Source organism: Numida meleagris, chromosome 1 (assembly GCF_002078875.1).
Source record: "Numida meleagris isolate 19003 breed g44 Domestic line chromosome 1, NumMel1.0, whole genome shotgun sequence".
NCBI classification, from domain to species: domain Eukaryota; kingdom Metazoa; phylum Chordata; class Aves; order Galliformes; family Numididae; genus Numida; species Numida meleagris.
Genome location: NC_034409.1, coordinates 146,501,775 through 146,518,912, shown reverse-complemented (window position 1 = coordinate 146,518,912; position 17,138 = coordinate 146,501,775). Strand labels below are relative to the sequence as shown.

General features: G+C 34.4%; 1 long non-coding RNA gene across 2 annotated transcripts in view; it reads left to right on the top strand.

Moving 5' to 3' along the window:
* LOC110408191 overlaps positions 1–16,881 on the top strand; it is a 72,064-nt gene extending 55,183 nt beyond the window's left edge. The window contains exons 2-3 of one of the 2 annotated variants that reach the window (XR_002444214.1): positions 3,998–4,067; positions 15,613–16,881. This is a non-coding gene — a long non-coding RNA (uncharacterized LOC110408191). Of the gene's footprint in view, positions 1–3,997; positions 4,068–13,029; positions 13,570–15,612 lie in introns of those variants that run through there. The other variant, XR_002444215.1, reaches the window with a different exon arrangement.

Here is a 17,138-nt window from a genome sequence, read left to right as displayed (position 1 = left end):
TTCTAAAGCAGTTGAATCTCTTTGGTATTAATGTTATCCATGAAAATATCCAAACTTTTCTCCTATGTAACTTTGCGAGTTTTGTGCTTACTACTTTTTTTATTAAGAAGACAAGTTAAAGAATAAGCCTAAATTCATTGCTGTTCCTTCCATAACTTTTTATGAGCAATGACATCTCTAGTAAAAAATCTTAACTCCACCTAAGTAGCATGAGAGAGAATTAGCATAAGAATTTGATACTAAACTGTGCTTGCTATTTTTTTTTTTTTTAGAGTTCTTGGACATTTTAAATTTTTGGAAATTTGGAGTAAATTTTTGGAAAAACCAAACAATATTTTTCTCTCATGTTGATGCAAAAACCCAAGGAATAAATTTATAGTCCAGCTGAAAGCATTAAAAAAGAATGACAGGAGCGAAGCTAAAAAATAAGTCATTTTTTTTCCCTCATCACTGATGATTATGCAGATGAATTTTTGAATAAAGTTACAGGCTTCTTATTATATAAGAATCTGAAGTGTGGCACTGCAGTCTTAACATTTTTGATTTTATTGTTAAAGGGAAAAACATGGCATGTGTACTTGAACGGAAAGGTAAAATATATTCATAAGTTTTTATTTCCAAATCCTGATAATCATATCATTCATTATCACAGTTTCCAGGACAATAAAATTTGAAAAAGAATGTATAATCCTCTGAGGCTAATCTGTCCTGCTGGCCTGTGCCCAGTATTCAGATTTCTGCGATTAATGCACATTTACATGAAAAGAAATTATTAAATATTTTTTAAAAATGATAATAATTTCTTCTCAAAGTCATTTTTTTTACACAGGTAGAATCCATACCAATAAATAAATAAGTAAATAAGAAGTGATTTTTTTTTTAAAGGATTAGATCACTCATCAGCTGCTATTTTCAAAAGATCAATTGCTTTCTTCTTTTCTTTAATATCACTTTTTTGTTCCTGCTTTATCCTTGTTCTGAGACAGAAGTGTAAGTAATTTCCCTTTACTCCAGAGTCCATTACTGAGAGAAAGAGAGGGAGACAGAGTGATTACCCTACCCTTAAGCCATCTCTTGCTTTTCCGGTACTCCTGGGAAATGTGTATTGCCCAAAGCAGAACAGAAAACAAATCGTATTCAGATCTTTTGTTCAATTTTCCATAGTGTCATGCTTGCACAATTTGCTGGACAGCATAGCAAACCAAAACCCAGAAACATCAATTTCTTTACATAGCATTTGTCATCTCACATGAAATCTAATAATACAGTTCTTCTCATCTCTGGAAAACAATATCTTAGGCATCCATTTTCTTTCTTTGATGCTTTGACTTATATTTAATTGATTTCCCATCAATAACAGACTGCTTCAGATTGAATGCTACTTAAATACCAATTTGCAATCTGTCAGTCATGAGATACGAGGTTAAGAAATTATTACATTTACTATTTAACTCAACCAGATTGTTACTCCTGTTATCCTTTGTAAGAGGAAGAAGAGAGAATTTTGCAGTAAATTTACCGTTTCTACACTTCTACTACTACTATCAATTTCAGTTCGGTCAATATGTTCTTTCTCTGCACAAATTGTCCTTTCTGTTTCATGTGATATGTTTGGCAAATGGCCTCCTTGACTTGATAGTTTTTCACTTAATTTTAGTACAAATAGAAGAGAACAGATTTGTTACCACTGTCAAGAAGTGATGGTACAAGCAGCAGCCTACTGACCAAATTTAATTTGGTAGTGTCACCAGACTTTGAGAGAAGAACTGTTGAGAGGCTTTTGCAGGTGTTTAAACCACTTGGCTGCTGACAATGGTTATTCAGGTGTAGAAAAAAAAGTAATGTATACGTACAGCATCAGTCCACTTCCCTGGTGTTCATGAAATAAAGTAACTTAATTGCATTTTATGTTCATTTTCTAGGCAGAACTATCCTGCTCTTTCATTGCTTTTCAGAATCAACATACAGTAACAGGACCATTGACTTTCATATATAAATCTTTCTTTCTCTGCAACTCAATTATAACCCTAATATCTGAGGTATCTGAGCTGTTCCAGCTTGGGTGTGATACATATAAAATACAGGATTATATTCCTTTTTAGCTACTGTGGAATAGAGACATTTTCATAAACAGTGATAGCAAGGATCATAAGTGTATTGCATAGTAACAGCACCAAAATATTATAAAAAATATAAGCAGCCAGCTTGATCGCGTCCAACTCAGTCATATATCTCAGTAATCATACACTTCTCAAATTAGTGACAGTCATACCACAAACATAAATGCTTTAATGTTCTGTCAGTTCCACGTGTTTAATTTATACTTCATTGTAATCTCACATTTACTATGATAAAAATAAGGGAGATAGGCTAAAAAAAGAGATCTAAAAGAGTAATTCCACTTCGAATATGAGACATGCCTTTTTTTTTTTTTCACTTTTCTTTTTTTTTCTGCGTACCTGAATGAATAAATATTGCCTTTCTTGGTGAAATTATCAAAATCAGTAGAAGTTCAAATATATGTTTGGTTTTAGTAATCAGAAAAAAATTATGGCTGATAAATGATTTTTCTTGAGTGCAGGCAATGTGTTTTGAAAGCGTGACATCAGTCACTATAAGATCAAGGTAATTAAATCCAGGCAGAAGTACTGAAAGTACTGAAAGTCTTCACAAATTACAGAATCAGCAGCCAGTTTAATGAGTTTATCTCTACATTTCTCTGAGGCAACAGCAGCATCCAGTGGTCAGTGAGACTTGGCCTAGCTGTTGCTGCCTTTGAGCTGAAGATGGACAATACTGTCTTTACGGATTCTAAGATTTTATTCTATCATGTAAGAAGCGGGCAGAATTTCAGGAGTCAATATCAGTAGCCTGCAGATTTTATATGACTCTGAATATATTCTGTATAGAATATAGTTCTTTCATTCCTCTGTGTTATGTATAACATTAATGGACGTGGACAAAGTCATTTGGGAAAACTGTGGATTTCAGGTTTGTTTGATTATGAATCTGTTTGCTGAGACAGAGGAGTAGGATATTTAGAATATTGTATACATAACACATGGAGCCTTAAGGCTAAATAGTATGCATAGGTGTTGCATAAGATGCAGTCCTTATTTACTTAAAACCTATCAGATGGTCTGGAAATGCTATTTAGGGCATATCTATACCTACTGTAGGCAGAACTGCAGTAGTCTTTACAGAACTTGAGTTCTATCTCCATTATGTTTGGTGCTGTATATCTGTTTCCTGAGTAGGAGAGGAGGGGAAGCTCTTGTTTTTATGTGCTTAAAAAGAGCTACATAGAAAAATTACAAATGTTAACTATGTATAAAACATAGTAGGGAGAAAAACAAATTAGTTTGTCTTCTGGAGATGTCTTGGAAAAGATTGTTTTCACAAATCAAAGATACAGCTTCTGCAGAACATTTTATTAATTGAGACGAACAATATGTAATGGACAGTTTATGTACTTTATACTTCCTAAAATAGCATTCTTCCACATATGGAAGGAGAATAGTGTATGTGTAAATTTAACTGCATGAATGATAGAACATGAAATAATATATATATATATTCATTTAATGACAATATTGTGCATTCATTCCTATCTATCAACAATAGTGATCATAGCTCATTATTTAGTATTCAAAGATGAAACATTTAAAAAAGAAAAGATAACTTAGTTAAGGGCCATGTGTACTGAGAACACGTGTACTCTTCTGTACTGAGTAACTGAAAGGTAGCAACTCATTCTAGTGCTCAATATAGGTAAATCAATTAATTGGTCTCAAGCATCACCATAATGTCTGACGCCAGTTGTGTTCATGATGCCCAATAAAATCTAGCCAAGATTTAAGCCAGAGCGTTTTGGAAAATTACATTAGCCAAAATAATAATACACAAATGTAAATATGCGTATGGAAGAATACAAAATCAATTGCAAGAATTTCTGTTTCTTTTATGGCAATATCTAATGCTTCCTTTCTCTCTTTAGGAACTTTCCTCCTATCCCTAAATATATATGAGATCACTTCTTAAAGAAAGAATCATAGTAACTTGGTCTGGTAAGTACTCTTAACGATCAGTTAGTTTGAATCCCTCCCCTGCAATGGACATCTTCCACTAGATAAGGTTTCTCAAACCCCATCCTGGCCTTGAACACTTTCGAGGATGGGACACACAACAGCTTCCCTGCCCTAGTGCCTCCTCATCACCCTCATAGTAAAAAATTTCTTCCCTAATGTCTAATCGAAGTCTACCCTCTTTAAACTTAAAATCATTCCCCCCTTTTCTACCACTACAGGCCCTGTTTCTCTTCATCTTCTCATAACCCACTTTTAAGTACTGTGAGGATAAGAATGTCTGGACATATTACATAGCAGTGATCTTCTCCATACTTTTTTTTATCAGGAAATGATTATTTTTAATGACAAGTTTGCTAATAGAAAAATCACATTAAATCAATGTACAGAAAAGTAACAGATAAACCCCTCGAGTAACCTTATTGTAGTTCCATAGTTCATCTTTGAAGTTCACTTAGTTTACTGAGTTTCTTACAAATCTAATTCTTGACTTAAGGCACACAACACCATTGTATTTAGTTTTTTCTAGAATATATGCTAGTCCATCAGAGAAGGCAGTTAATTTCATTCATCTCCGGTACACTCCAGTTGCATATTAGTACATTTATAAATTTATTTTGGATTCATTTAAACATTACTGGCTTAGATATAGGTTTTTTTTCCCTATAATTTTAATGACACATGATTTCAAAACTATTCTGAACCCTCTCATGCCACAATACAGAGGGGATGCTGACATGACTGAACACATATCAGACGAACCAGAGTTAGGAATACAGAGGTAGATGACACCAGACTGTGCGGTGCAGCCAACACACCCAAGGGATGAGATGCCATCCAGAGAGACCTAGACAGGCTCAAGTAGTAGGTCCAGGAGAATCCCATGGGATTCAACAAAGCCAAGTGCAAAGTCTTGCCCCTAGGTCGAAGCAACCCCCACTATCAACACAAGCTGGAATCTGAAAGAATAGAGCACAGTTCTGCCAAAAAGACTTGGAATTACTGGTGGATGGCAAGCTGGACACAAGCCAGCAATGTGCCCTTGCAGTGTGGAAAGACAACTGTGTCCTGGGCTGCATCATAAGAACTGTGTCCAGCAGGTTGAGAGAGGTGATCCTGCCCCTCTACTCCGTGCTGGTGAAACTTCACGTGGAATTCTGCATCCAGATGTGGAATCCTCAGTACAGTAGAGACATTGATCTGTTGGAGCGTGTCCAGAGAAGAGTCACAAAAATGATCCAAGGGATGGAACACCTCCCCTGTGAAGACAGGCAGAGAGAGCTGGGGCTGCTCATGCTGGAGAAGAGAAGGCTCCAACGTGACCAGATGGCGGACTTTCAGTAGCTAAAAGGAGGCTATGAGAGAGAAGGGGACAGATTCTTTAGCAAGGTCTGTGGTGACAGAAAAAGGAGAAATTGTTTCCAACAAAAAGAGGGGAGATTTAGATTGGATATACAGAAATATATATATATATATATATTATAAGAGTAATGAAGCACTGGAACAGGTTGCCCAGAGAGGCTGTGGTTGCTATGTCACTGCAGACATTCAAGGTAAGTCTGGACAGGGCTCTGAGCAACCTGCTCTAGCTGTAGACATCCCCATTCATTTCAGTGGAGTTGGACTAGATGATCTTTAAGGGTTGCTTCCATTTCAAACAATTATATGATTCTAGGAAATATAGTATGTTTGTAGTTGCCTTAAAACTTTAGGGATGTTTTAAAATCTTTGTCTAAATGCCTCATAGCTATTCAATTTCCATCTCCAAAATGGAATTACCTAGTACGTTAAGATTCCAGAGTTTTATATGTTGCCGCCTTTTTGTCTCAGTAATATTTGCCATCCAAATTACCTTTTAGCTTTGTTTATATAAAAAGCAAACAAACCAAAAGAGTTCTGTAATTTCCCTAAATCATTACTACAAAAGAGTATTAGGGAAAATCCTCATGTAGTCAAAGCTGACTCTAGGTTCTAACTTTTTTTTTTAATATATATATAAGAGTGCGTACACAGAGGAGAAAGAGGGAACAAAACAAAAACAATTTTCTATTTTAAAAACTGAAATCTGACTGGAATAGTTTTCTTTCTCATTTTTGTTATGAGTGTATACTCATAATATGACAAGCTGTCTCAGAAATGCTCTTCCAAAAAAAAAAAAAAAAAGATTTCATCCTCAATACCTATGCATTTAAATTAAAGATAAGTGGCTGTGATTTTCTTTTTCTCTGAACTACATGTTGTAAGATTTTCTTTTCAATGCAAAATGGATGTGAAAAACTAGTAAATCAGAATGCTATTGTTTTATACCAACTAGATCATCGCTTTTCTCATTAAGTGACTTCATACATTACAAAATAAAATTCTTTTTACTTTTTCAAGGATATCATTCAAATCTTTTTTTTTTTTAATAGGTTGCTATACAGACATCTCAAAGCAAAGATGTTGTACAAGTCTGCAGTCTTTTAATGCAGGAGACTATTTTTAATTAAAAAATACATCTTTTGAATAACTGCTCTATACCTGGAGATTGCACTACATATGATAGAAACAAGAAAATAAACGTATAAAAATATTCAATAATTTTGCTTATTTTTTGAAGCAATTAGTAACTAGATCTAAGGAGGAAGTAAGCAACTAACTAGCTAACCACAGATAAACAGATACACATTTCTATGTGTTCTTATTTATACAGATGAGGTCAGAGCTTTTTCTGTAGTAGTCTTAAAGTTAGCAGACCTCTTGATTTTATTGTTTCACATTAGTCTTAGTCTTCAATAAGGCAGATTAAGCATTTAAAAACTGCAACAATTCTACATGACATGTAGCTAATTAAACTATACTGCAAAAGATATTAAAATCTTCAGCAGAGTTGCAGAGGGAAAACAACATGCAGTATCAGCAGAAATACAAAATTCCAATCTATAGGAGTAGTCTATATTTCCTGCTTGACTAATCTGAAACAGCACAGACCTTGCATATCTTAGGCATGTTGCTTAAAACGTTCTAGTGCTTCTTGCTTGTTAAACAGAAAGTATTATGTGTTGGAAAAATGGGAAGTTGTTACCAAATTAGAAGCATTTATTGTTGCTAGTGTCACGGCTTTGGTGAGCTGGATTAGGGTATTCATGGATGAAAAGTTTAGTATGCTATGTTTTTGTATTTTATTTTCCTGTGTCGAGACCAGATTATTTTGTAAATCATATCAGTTATAAAACTGATATATTTTCTCTTGCTGTTGAGAATCACAGTTGAAGGGAAAAGCAGAACATTTAACTTTTTTTCAGAAAATCAGAACTAAGTGATTCCAAATGAATCTAATGTGAGTTAGCTTGAAACAAAAGGTTATTATTCATGCAGCAGAGCATGTTACTTTTTAATGTTAACTGTAGGTAAAAAAAAACCCAAAAACTACTATATCAAGCTATATAATAATTTTAATTGTATTGTTACTATTAACTACTCATTCAAAATAATTATATAATAAGAATTGCTATATACAAATTTCATAGTACCTACTTGTGTATGTGGTACTGTATTAATTTTTCCTATGTATTACTACAGTGAACCACCAGCATGCCAAGTTTTTCACTGAAAGCAATATAGCATTTGTACTGGAGGTTTCTTCTTCTTTGGTCTTGAATCCTTTCAGCATCATTTTTATATGCTGCCAGCAATGAGATACCACTTGTACCAGTCATAAGTATCTGTCATCTGGGGATTGATATGTTATTAGGCCTGAGGAGCTGGGATTACAATGGGATCTCTTCTTCATAAAGGGACTGGTATGGTGAGGAGTGTACACACAGCAGCTCTTTCCCATGTTAGTTTTTACATTCTAAATTCCAAAACATGAGTTTGTGTGGACAAGGTGTGGTATAATGCTTAGGTTCAAAAACAACATGAAGGAGGTGATGATTCCTAGGTGGGAGGTGTGAATGTGAGGTTGTGTTTTGCATTTTTTTGGAAATAAGTATAGAAACCGGTGGAAGAGAAATATTAGCTAGACAAGTATGTTAAGTGCTCCTGGTGGAGAACCAGAGCAGCAGGGCAGAGACATCTAGTCTTCCTCCTTCTCTGAAGATGAAGAGGGTTTTTTTTCCTCTCCAGAGGGAAGCATCCCCCATCACATTTATTAAAGAAGAACAAGGGAAGATGGAGGCCTATGGGTCCACCCCAGGAGACAGGAGATATGGAGGAAGGAGGGGAGGGTGTGATAGATGTCTGGTTGTTGATGTGGAGCCAAAGTAGCTCCAGTAACTCATTGCTCCAATCAGTTCTGTGCTCTACTGTGCTCTGAGGTTGACAAATTAAAAATTTGACATTTACATTTTAGTCATCAAAAAGTATGTGACATAAACCTCTCAGTAGTTCTAAGAATTCCTCTGTGCAGTGGTTAAACCCCTAGTGAAGTATTATTTCTGTGTTTTATTGTCTCTCACATTTTATGAAAGCTTATGGATTAGTTAAAGAAAAAGTGAAATGAGAAAACCATTTTGTGCTGTTAGATAATTAGCTATGGTAAATCATCTGCTCTGCAGAGATAGGTTGTGACAAAATAGTAATGCAATTGCACATCTGAGGGGAAAACTTTTAAGGAAAGACTGGAATTCTTTAGTTAAGCAATTTGTTATAGGGAAATTGGTTACATAGATACATTCTAGATAGAATAAAGAATACTTAATCTCTTTCAAAATGTGCTGCTTTGGGGAGAATCTGAAGCTGTCTTTTCTTCCACTTAGCAGAACTTTGCAATTCTGGCAAGTGACACTCATCCCTTCTTTTAATTATTTGATCAGTTGGCACATTATCCAGCATAACAGTCACTGATTAAAACAAGGTCAATCTAATCATAGTAAATGTGAAAAAAAAAATTACATTGCACAAATCTATGTCTAAAGCAGCAGAATATACCCAGTAAAAATTCATACTTTTCTTTTTGGCAACAAATAGTTGGCTGTGTCTATGGTTTACGGGCAGGTTCAGCCTGGTTCCGCGAGTAATGGGGTGGGTGACACACAGACCCACACCTCAGGAAAGGGAAAAGGGAAAAAGGGTAGGGAGATGGGCCTAAAAACAAAACAGCAGCAACGATCTGAGGAAAAACAAACTAATTTACTAAATAAGATATCGGAATGCAGAATAGCACAATGTAATACAATATAATTAAAATATAACTGGAATTGAAGCTAATAAATCAAATAAAATCAGAGAGAGTGTCCAAAAATCCAAAAGGCCTTACTCTAATGCTGGCAGCAAGACGGCTAGGGAGGGAGAAGCTGCGGGACAAGCAGACGGGAAGAGAAGGGACATCTCGTGGTATGCGAACAGTTCTTATCTTTCCCTCTAAACGGAAAATGGCAACAGAATAGTAAAGTCCTCTGGAAAATGTAGTTCTTCTTCTCTTCTGAGAACCAGGTACCCAGAACTATCCATGATCCACGGAACTGGAGCATTAACTCCTTAACTCCCAGTGCACTACATGATGTTATGATGTGGAATACCGATAACTAAAAATCATAAAACCATGACAAGCTGTGACCCTCTTCTATTCTTCTGTGAAAACAATTACAAAAAGTAAATATTTATGAAGCTCCAGTACACTGGGTGAGAGGGATTACATGGCGCTTTAACCCTGGATAGTTCATTTATTTCTAGAATATTGTACTTAACAAGTATTTCTTTTGTTTCTGACCTTCATGTAAAATGGCTTCAGAATGTTTAGCGAAAACTTAATTCAGAGCTCTTTTATGTCAGTGAACATCCTCTCGTTTAGCTCAATAGACTTTATCTACATCAGATTCCTATTACATATATTTTAAATGGGAAAAAATACAAGTTCAAAACATTTTTTTAAAAATAAATTAAGCCATTTTGTGTAAAACTAAAAAAAACAACCCACCCACACCCTACAAAATCACAGAATGTTTGAGATTGGAAAGGACCTCTGAAAGATCATCAAGTCCAAATCCAGTAGAATGCCCAGCCATATCAGCTGTGCTCATAATATTTCCAAGGATTCCCGATCCACATTTGACATCCTCTGTGGGAGAGCTTCCCCAGTGTTCCTCAGTGTGACCACTCTCAGAGTAGTCTTTCTCTTTCTCGTTTTCTTTCTTTTATTTTAAAAGTTTAACTAGAATATTTTGAATTTTAGCTTGCAGTGTTTGCCTCCTATCTTTTCACTAGGAACCACTCAGAAGAGTCTGACTCTATCTTCTTTATTCCCCATCTTCCTCCACCCTAACAATTAAGTATATACATAAACTGATAAGATCCTCCTGATTCTTCTCAAGTCTCAACAATTCTATTTCTCCCTCCACTCTATCCTTACAAGCAATAATTTTTTAAAGTAATTCAGTGAATCTTTTAGCAAACAAATTCAATTTCTAAATATTTACCAATTGTTTCAGTTGGTGGAGATATTGATGCTTAAAGTAATTTAAATATATCTGACAATACTTAGCTAGTGTTAAAATTCAGGTTCAAATATTAATTACAAATTTATTTCACAGCAACCATTTGCATACCTGAATGTACTTTTAAAAGTATCTACAAGTATAACATATAAGTATACTAAATTATTTCTTCTTGTTGTATTTGTATAAAAATTCATTAGCAAAATGCATACCTATTGTTAACTATTATTTTATTTGGATGAATCTATGGTTTTACACTGCACATCCTTCATGTGAATGGACTTTACCACAAATTATTTCAACAAACGGAAATTTTTATCACATTAAAATCACAGTAAATATGGATGAGCTCAGAAATTTACCATCAGAATATTCATATCAAATTGGAAATTTGTATTGTGCTAAGTAAAACAAGGGTAAAATGTCCCAGATTATGGAAGGTGTTATCACTATCATGTATCAGCAAATGACAAGCTATTTCTATAAAATATGTGATAGAAATCAAATCACAAGCCTGTATTTTAGCCATAAAAACGGTGTCAATTAAATTACAAAAGAATGCTCTTGTAGTGCGTAATATAATACATTTAATTATATAATTATTCACACAAACATAGTTTAAAATTTTAAAAATAATTATATAACTGAGCTTGTAATGAATCTACAGTTTGATCAAAGAAAACACATTGTAATTTTTATGCTCTACTTATCAACTTTTACTTTTTCAGATGTCTTCTCAATTTTCATAAAGCATGTACATCACATAAACAATGCAAATTGCCTTAGTGTAATCACTGCAAAAATTATACCTGTATATTAATTAATTTATATTATCTTTTATAATTGTTCATATCTCGTTGTCCTCTTCTCAGAGTTGTATCTGCTGCACTTTATTGAGCAACACTGGAAAATAGCCCATGGCAACAGATTGTCTCTCACATAAGCAGGTTTTCTCTTCAGTGAAACTGACCCTTATTTCAGCCATGGCAATCTTCTACCCAATCAAAATTTCTGTGCAATTAATCTGGATGCTGCAGCTTCTTATCTGGGAGATCTTGTAATTGAGAATTCCTTGTTTGATTGTTTGTTTGTTCATTTTACAGAGATACTTTAGATGCTTTCTCTTATGCTTCTTCTCCTTCCTTGTTGGTATTCCCTACAGATATTCTCCTCCACTTCTTCACTATAATGTGGCATCCACTGTTTGTATATGTTCCCATGGAGGATGTAACCAAGTGTCTTCCTCCTCATTCAGACTGCTTACTTTTAAAACATTTTCATAATTTGCAGATTCAGTAGCATGTCCTCATGAATGTTATTCAGATTCCCCCAGCTATGTAACTCAAATTCTCATCAGGTAGCTTACTACTTAAATACAGCTTGAGATTTTCCCTTGTGATCCATTCAGTAAAAATCAATACAAACTTTTTCCTTTCTTCTTTGCATTCTGTCCTTCAAAATAAGCACTCTGTCTTGGCATTTTACTTTTTATAGTGTCTGAATTCAGATTTAAGTTAGTTGTCATTAAAAATAGAAAGTTTACGGGTCTCTGAATCAGAAACTGTACAGAAATATTGTATGCATGTAATTGATTTATACTTTCTTATAGTACTTTTATTTCATAATGTCATTTTTAATATGTTCTGGGTTTAGTATTGTTACATTTAAGTGGACTCCTAAGAGAAACTGAAGCCCTTCAGAATGATTTCAAGATTAAATTTAATGTGTGCTATGATTTGCTTTGGATCCTACCATGCTATAAACAAAACCATGCACATTCTCCATGTTACAAAATCAATCTCTTATTTTCTTCTGATAAAATGAAAAAGAGCATCCTGAAATTAGGTACAGTTTTCAACACAAACAAATCAGAAGTTTATAACATATAATTTCTTATTTTCTTGTCTTTAATGGGATTCTGCTTCAGAATTAACACTATCCATATGCATCCAAAGGTTTTATATATCCAAGACTTCTGAATATTTTACATTCATTGCAAAAGAGAAGAATAGGTACTTACAGAGCATCAGCAATTTGATCCATGTACTATTGATATTCATGACTGATTTCCCTTTTGACATATTTATTTATCTCCCCCAATTACAATTTGAATTTTGAATTTTGAATGAGAGACTGAGAATTTGAGATTGAATTTAAAAGTACCTTATGTAAGTCAGATAAAAAAGACAGATTCTTAGTACGAAAAGAACAGGTAACCTCTGAAGATACTCAGTACTTGTGATAATTATTTAGCTACTTTTTTAGAGAGTTATTACTTAGTTTCTATATTTACAGATGTCCCACGCACAATTATTTAAGCCAAGGTTTAGGTCAAATATTTCATGCTTGAATTTAATTATTGCACTCCTAATTGTAATACAGCCTTAGTGATTTTCAGGCTATGGTCACTCAGCAAACAATTCTTACTTCTTGAGTAAAAGAACAGTTTTTATCTTGCCTTGTTTTCCAGATTCCATTGTCCCTTATCTGATGGCACAAAACATTCTTATTTGATAAGACAGGTCTTTCATTTTCTCTTTTACTCCCAGCTCTGAATCCCTGCCTTATTATTCTGTGAATCTTACGTTGGATTTACAAAACATTTAAAATAGAAATCTGATCTTGCCTTTTAAATATTATGTAGGAAGAAACAGGTTTTGCAGAAGAAAGAGCACAACGCAGTTAGTAGATTGGAGGTAGGTAACTATAAAAAAGAAAGAAAGAGAAAGAAAATCCTTTATTGCTCTGTTGCTTCTAGATCAAATGGCATTTTTTCCTGATCTAGTTCAGTCTAACTCAGAATCAGGGTGATAATTTTTCCTGGATTTCCACTTCTTGTCCTGTCACTTTGGCAATGTTCCCTGCTTTGTCCCATCCCCCTCCTTCCTGAATCAGCTGGTGTTTAAGGGGCAGTGTAATCTTCCTCTAAAGGCTTTGTGGAGTCAGGCTTAAGTTTTACCATCTGCTAAGGACTGATGTGCTCTGGATAGGAGCAGATGTTTAGAAATGAGCTGGGATTTAATAAGATATCTATGGATTTCACATGCCTCCAGAAGAATTCAAATACTGTAAGTTTTGATTTTATTTTTTTTTTTTTAAGATTTTGGGGTTTGTGTTTAAGCATCCAAGTAGGAGAGAGTATGTTTATCTCAACCTCTCCCCCTTTGACTCCCCTCCCTGAAATAGCTGGTATTTTAATTATGTATCCTAGCTCTTAAAAAAAAAATAACAAAAAATGAGCATGTAAGTCTTCTAGAACAATTTTTTTACAGCTTCATTTCAGACATGAAATATTAAGCTTGCAACCTATCATAATAAATAGCAAAAATTTTACTGACAACTTTATTGTACTTTACTGTTGCTACTAAATTATTGTGTTAGCCATGGCAGAAAGGAACAGACACGCGCAAGCGGACACACAGAGTTTGTAGGGCTAAAGATTTATATATCCTAACTAGTTTTAAATGCCATGCAAAAACTGTCATTCTCAGAAGACAGATTTTAGAGAAATTACCCTAGGTTTTAGAGTACAAGGAAAGACAGACAAAAATGATTCTATTATTACCAATTTATTTGTAATTCATATGAGGTTAAAAGTTTTAACAGTGCATTCTGAAGGTTGAACTTCAAATAATGTTTGAAACTGTTAAAAAGAGCATGCTCATTCATTGCAGTCAGTGGATGTTACATCAGAATTAAAATACCCTTCTTGTGAGATGTTTTCAATATGTCTAGAACTGGCATTTATTTAATATAATTTATGGGCCCTCGAGATGAGATTCTTCTGATGTAATCTGAGTTATTAATCACCATGCCCTTTATAGCTAATAAAAAGACATTTCTCTGACCTAGTTAAGGATTATTTCTGTGTTTTGATTTATATGCGGGGACTTTGTTGAATTAATTATACCTTGGAGATGAAAACAGTGGTCTGCTGAGGTAACATCCTCAGCATAATTTTTGTAATACTAGAATGCTTAGCCTCTCAGTTGTGAGTTCTCCTTTAAAAAGCTTGTGCTAAATAAAAGCAATAGATACATGCTTAGAAATAGAAGATAATCAGTGGGAAAATTTGGAGAGGGGAGGACTAATTTGTAGAATTAAGCTGTTTAGAAAATACCTTTAATGTGCTTTTTTCTAAGATGTATAGTTTGCTGTATGATTAATTATACTTGCAAAGTCAAATTGCCATTCAAAAAAAAATTGAAGCGAAGTCTGTAAAACTATCTCTATGGTGTTATGTTCTAGACTTTAAAATGATATCCATTGACTATCTGGTAACTATAAACAATTGAAGAACTGGAGGTGCTATTAGCCAAAGCAACAAGTGCATATCAAAAAGCATTGCTATGTTTTTTAAATGCAGAGTGAGAACATGAGTTTAGTAAAATTTGGTGACAATTTGGTGTCATGGTTGGACAGGGCAATGCCGTGGGGAGCTGAAGAACAGCTCTGCTGTGTCCTCTCTGGGGCAAGGACTGACATGCCTGGAGGCTGAAATGAAGTCCTGGGCTATGGACAGGGTCAGTAAACCCTAGGATAGGCTGGGCAGGATGAGTGAGGCCTGCAGAGCACTGACAAAAATGTTCTAGGTCACTGAAGCTGATCATCATTCTCTGGAAATTCCTAATTATTTCTGTGCATCAGAATCAAGACCTAACGAATCTGTTCCTCAAGTAGGCATTTCTAGTAGATGTCTGTGCAGTTGAGTGTGTTTACCTCAGAGGTTCGCTTTGAAATGATGCTGCTGAAACCAGCAGCTCAACCTAGAAGAATATGGTGGTTATTATGATCTTCTGAATGTCTCTGATATTACAAAACTGACAGGAAAAGACTACTTGTGGAAAGAGAAGGAAAGTTGGAATGGAGGGGGAGAAGCGGGGAAAAAACAAGCACTAAAGCAATTTTACCCACCTTAAATTAATATGTGCCTTGAGATGAGAAGATTTTGGGAATCTTAACACTAACAAGATGATAATACACTTTCTTATCTGAACTCCAGTGGACTGTTGTTTTCTTTGTTTTGTTTTTTTTTTTTTGGTTGTTTTTGTTCGTTTGTTTTTTGTAGCATTCTGGTTCTCGTTTAATTTTTACTGTTCCACTTCATTCAGATGTCATAGGTCCACAAGAACATTTTAAGTGCCTCTACATTCCTTCTGTTTGGCAACATCCTTTACTACACAACTGCAGCCCTGCTCCAAATGGGAAGATGGATGTACTCAAAGATCTTGAGAGGCCTTCAGGAGAACAAGTGCATGTATACAGTTGCAAACAGACTTCCTGCTTAGGTCTTCTGGCAATCTACTATAGTCTATTCCTTATACAGGATATTTGGATTTGATTCAGTGGCAACAGATAGGCATTGGGAGCCATCAGGGATGCTATCGATAGGCATATTAGATTGGCTTGACCTTCAATTACAAGAAGTATATTTGTCTATTCTAAGTTGTCATACCTGGAAGACCCAGACAAAGGTGTCAAATATCTTAAGACACATACCTGTGATTACTTATCTCAGTCTAACCTTTACTTTTTCAGGACTGCCTCAGTGTGCATCTAAAATCTAAGTTGGAGGCATAAGACTAAGATTTTTCTGTGTCTCTAGATTATTTTTGTCACTAAAAAGTTTTAAATTCTCCTTGTATACTCTTTTTTTTTTTCAGTTTAACAGAGAGTATGAGTAATTATTTTGCAGTCTTTTATTTTTTACAATATATATTAATGTTTCCGTCCCAAAGGGAAGGGAAGCTAACCAATCTGCAGGAATATAGTCATCGTAACAGTGAGTTTGTAGTATTCCATGATACACAAGGAAACATAGGCTTTTTTTCTCTAAAGATTGTTATTTATTCCGTCACCACTAGCAAGGCTACTATTAGAGTGAAAATTTTTATGATTATGAATTTATCAAGACTAGACTTATGATATATTATAGACATATATAATTATAGAATTACCAGTACAGAAACAGAACAGATCCCAGAATGGGAGAAGGAGTGTAGGGTGCCAGTAAAACAATCTCCAAAAGAAAATTAACCACAAAATAACTCAAAAATAGAACAATTATCTGAAAGAAAACTGACTAATGAGGGGTCAAGAGTAAAACAATTATGAGATGACCACCAAATGGATCAAGATCAAAAGAATTATCAAACAAAAAGACTGACTACCTCCAGGAATGGGCCCAGAAGAGAGAAGAACAGACAGTATCTCACTTCAAAGTTGATCCATTGGCTGGGCATCGGTTGGCGGGTAGTGAGAATGACTTTGTGCATCAATTGTTTTTTGTATATATATATAATATATGTATATTATGATTGACATTGCTGTTATTGCTTTCTTTCTTTTCTGTACTAGTAAATAGTTTTTATCTTAACCTATGTGTTTGAGTTCTATCTTTTTTTTTTCTTTTTTTTTTTTTTTTATTACTGTTATTGTTTTCTTATAGTTTCATGAAAATATTTTTTTGAACAGTCAGCTCTAGACAAGTACACTGTAGGCATCATGTAGTTATGTCCTTTTTTTCTAGATTGTTGTATGTTCTCTCTGTGTTTGAGTTGTTTTTTTTTTTTTTTTTTTTTTTTTNTTTTTTTTTTTTTTTTTTTTTTTTTTTCTGAATCTCTCACCCATCTCACCG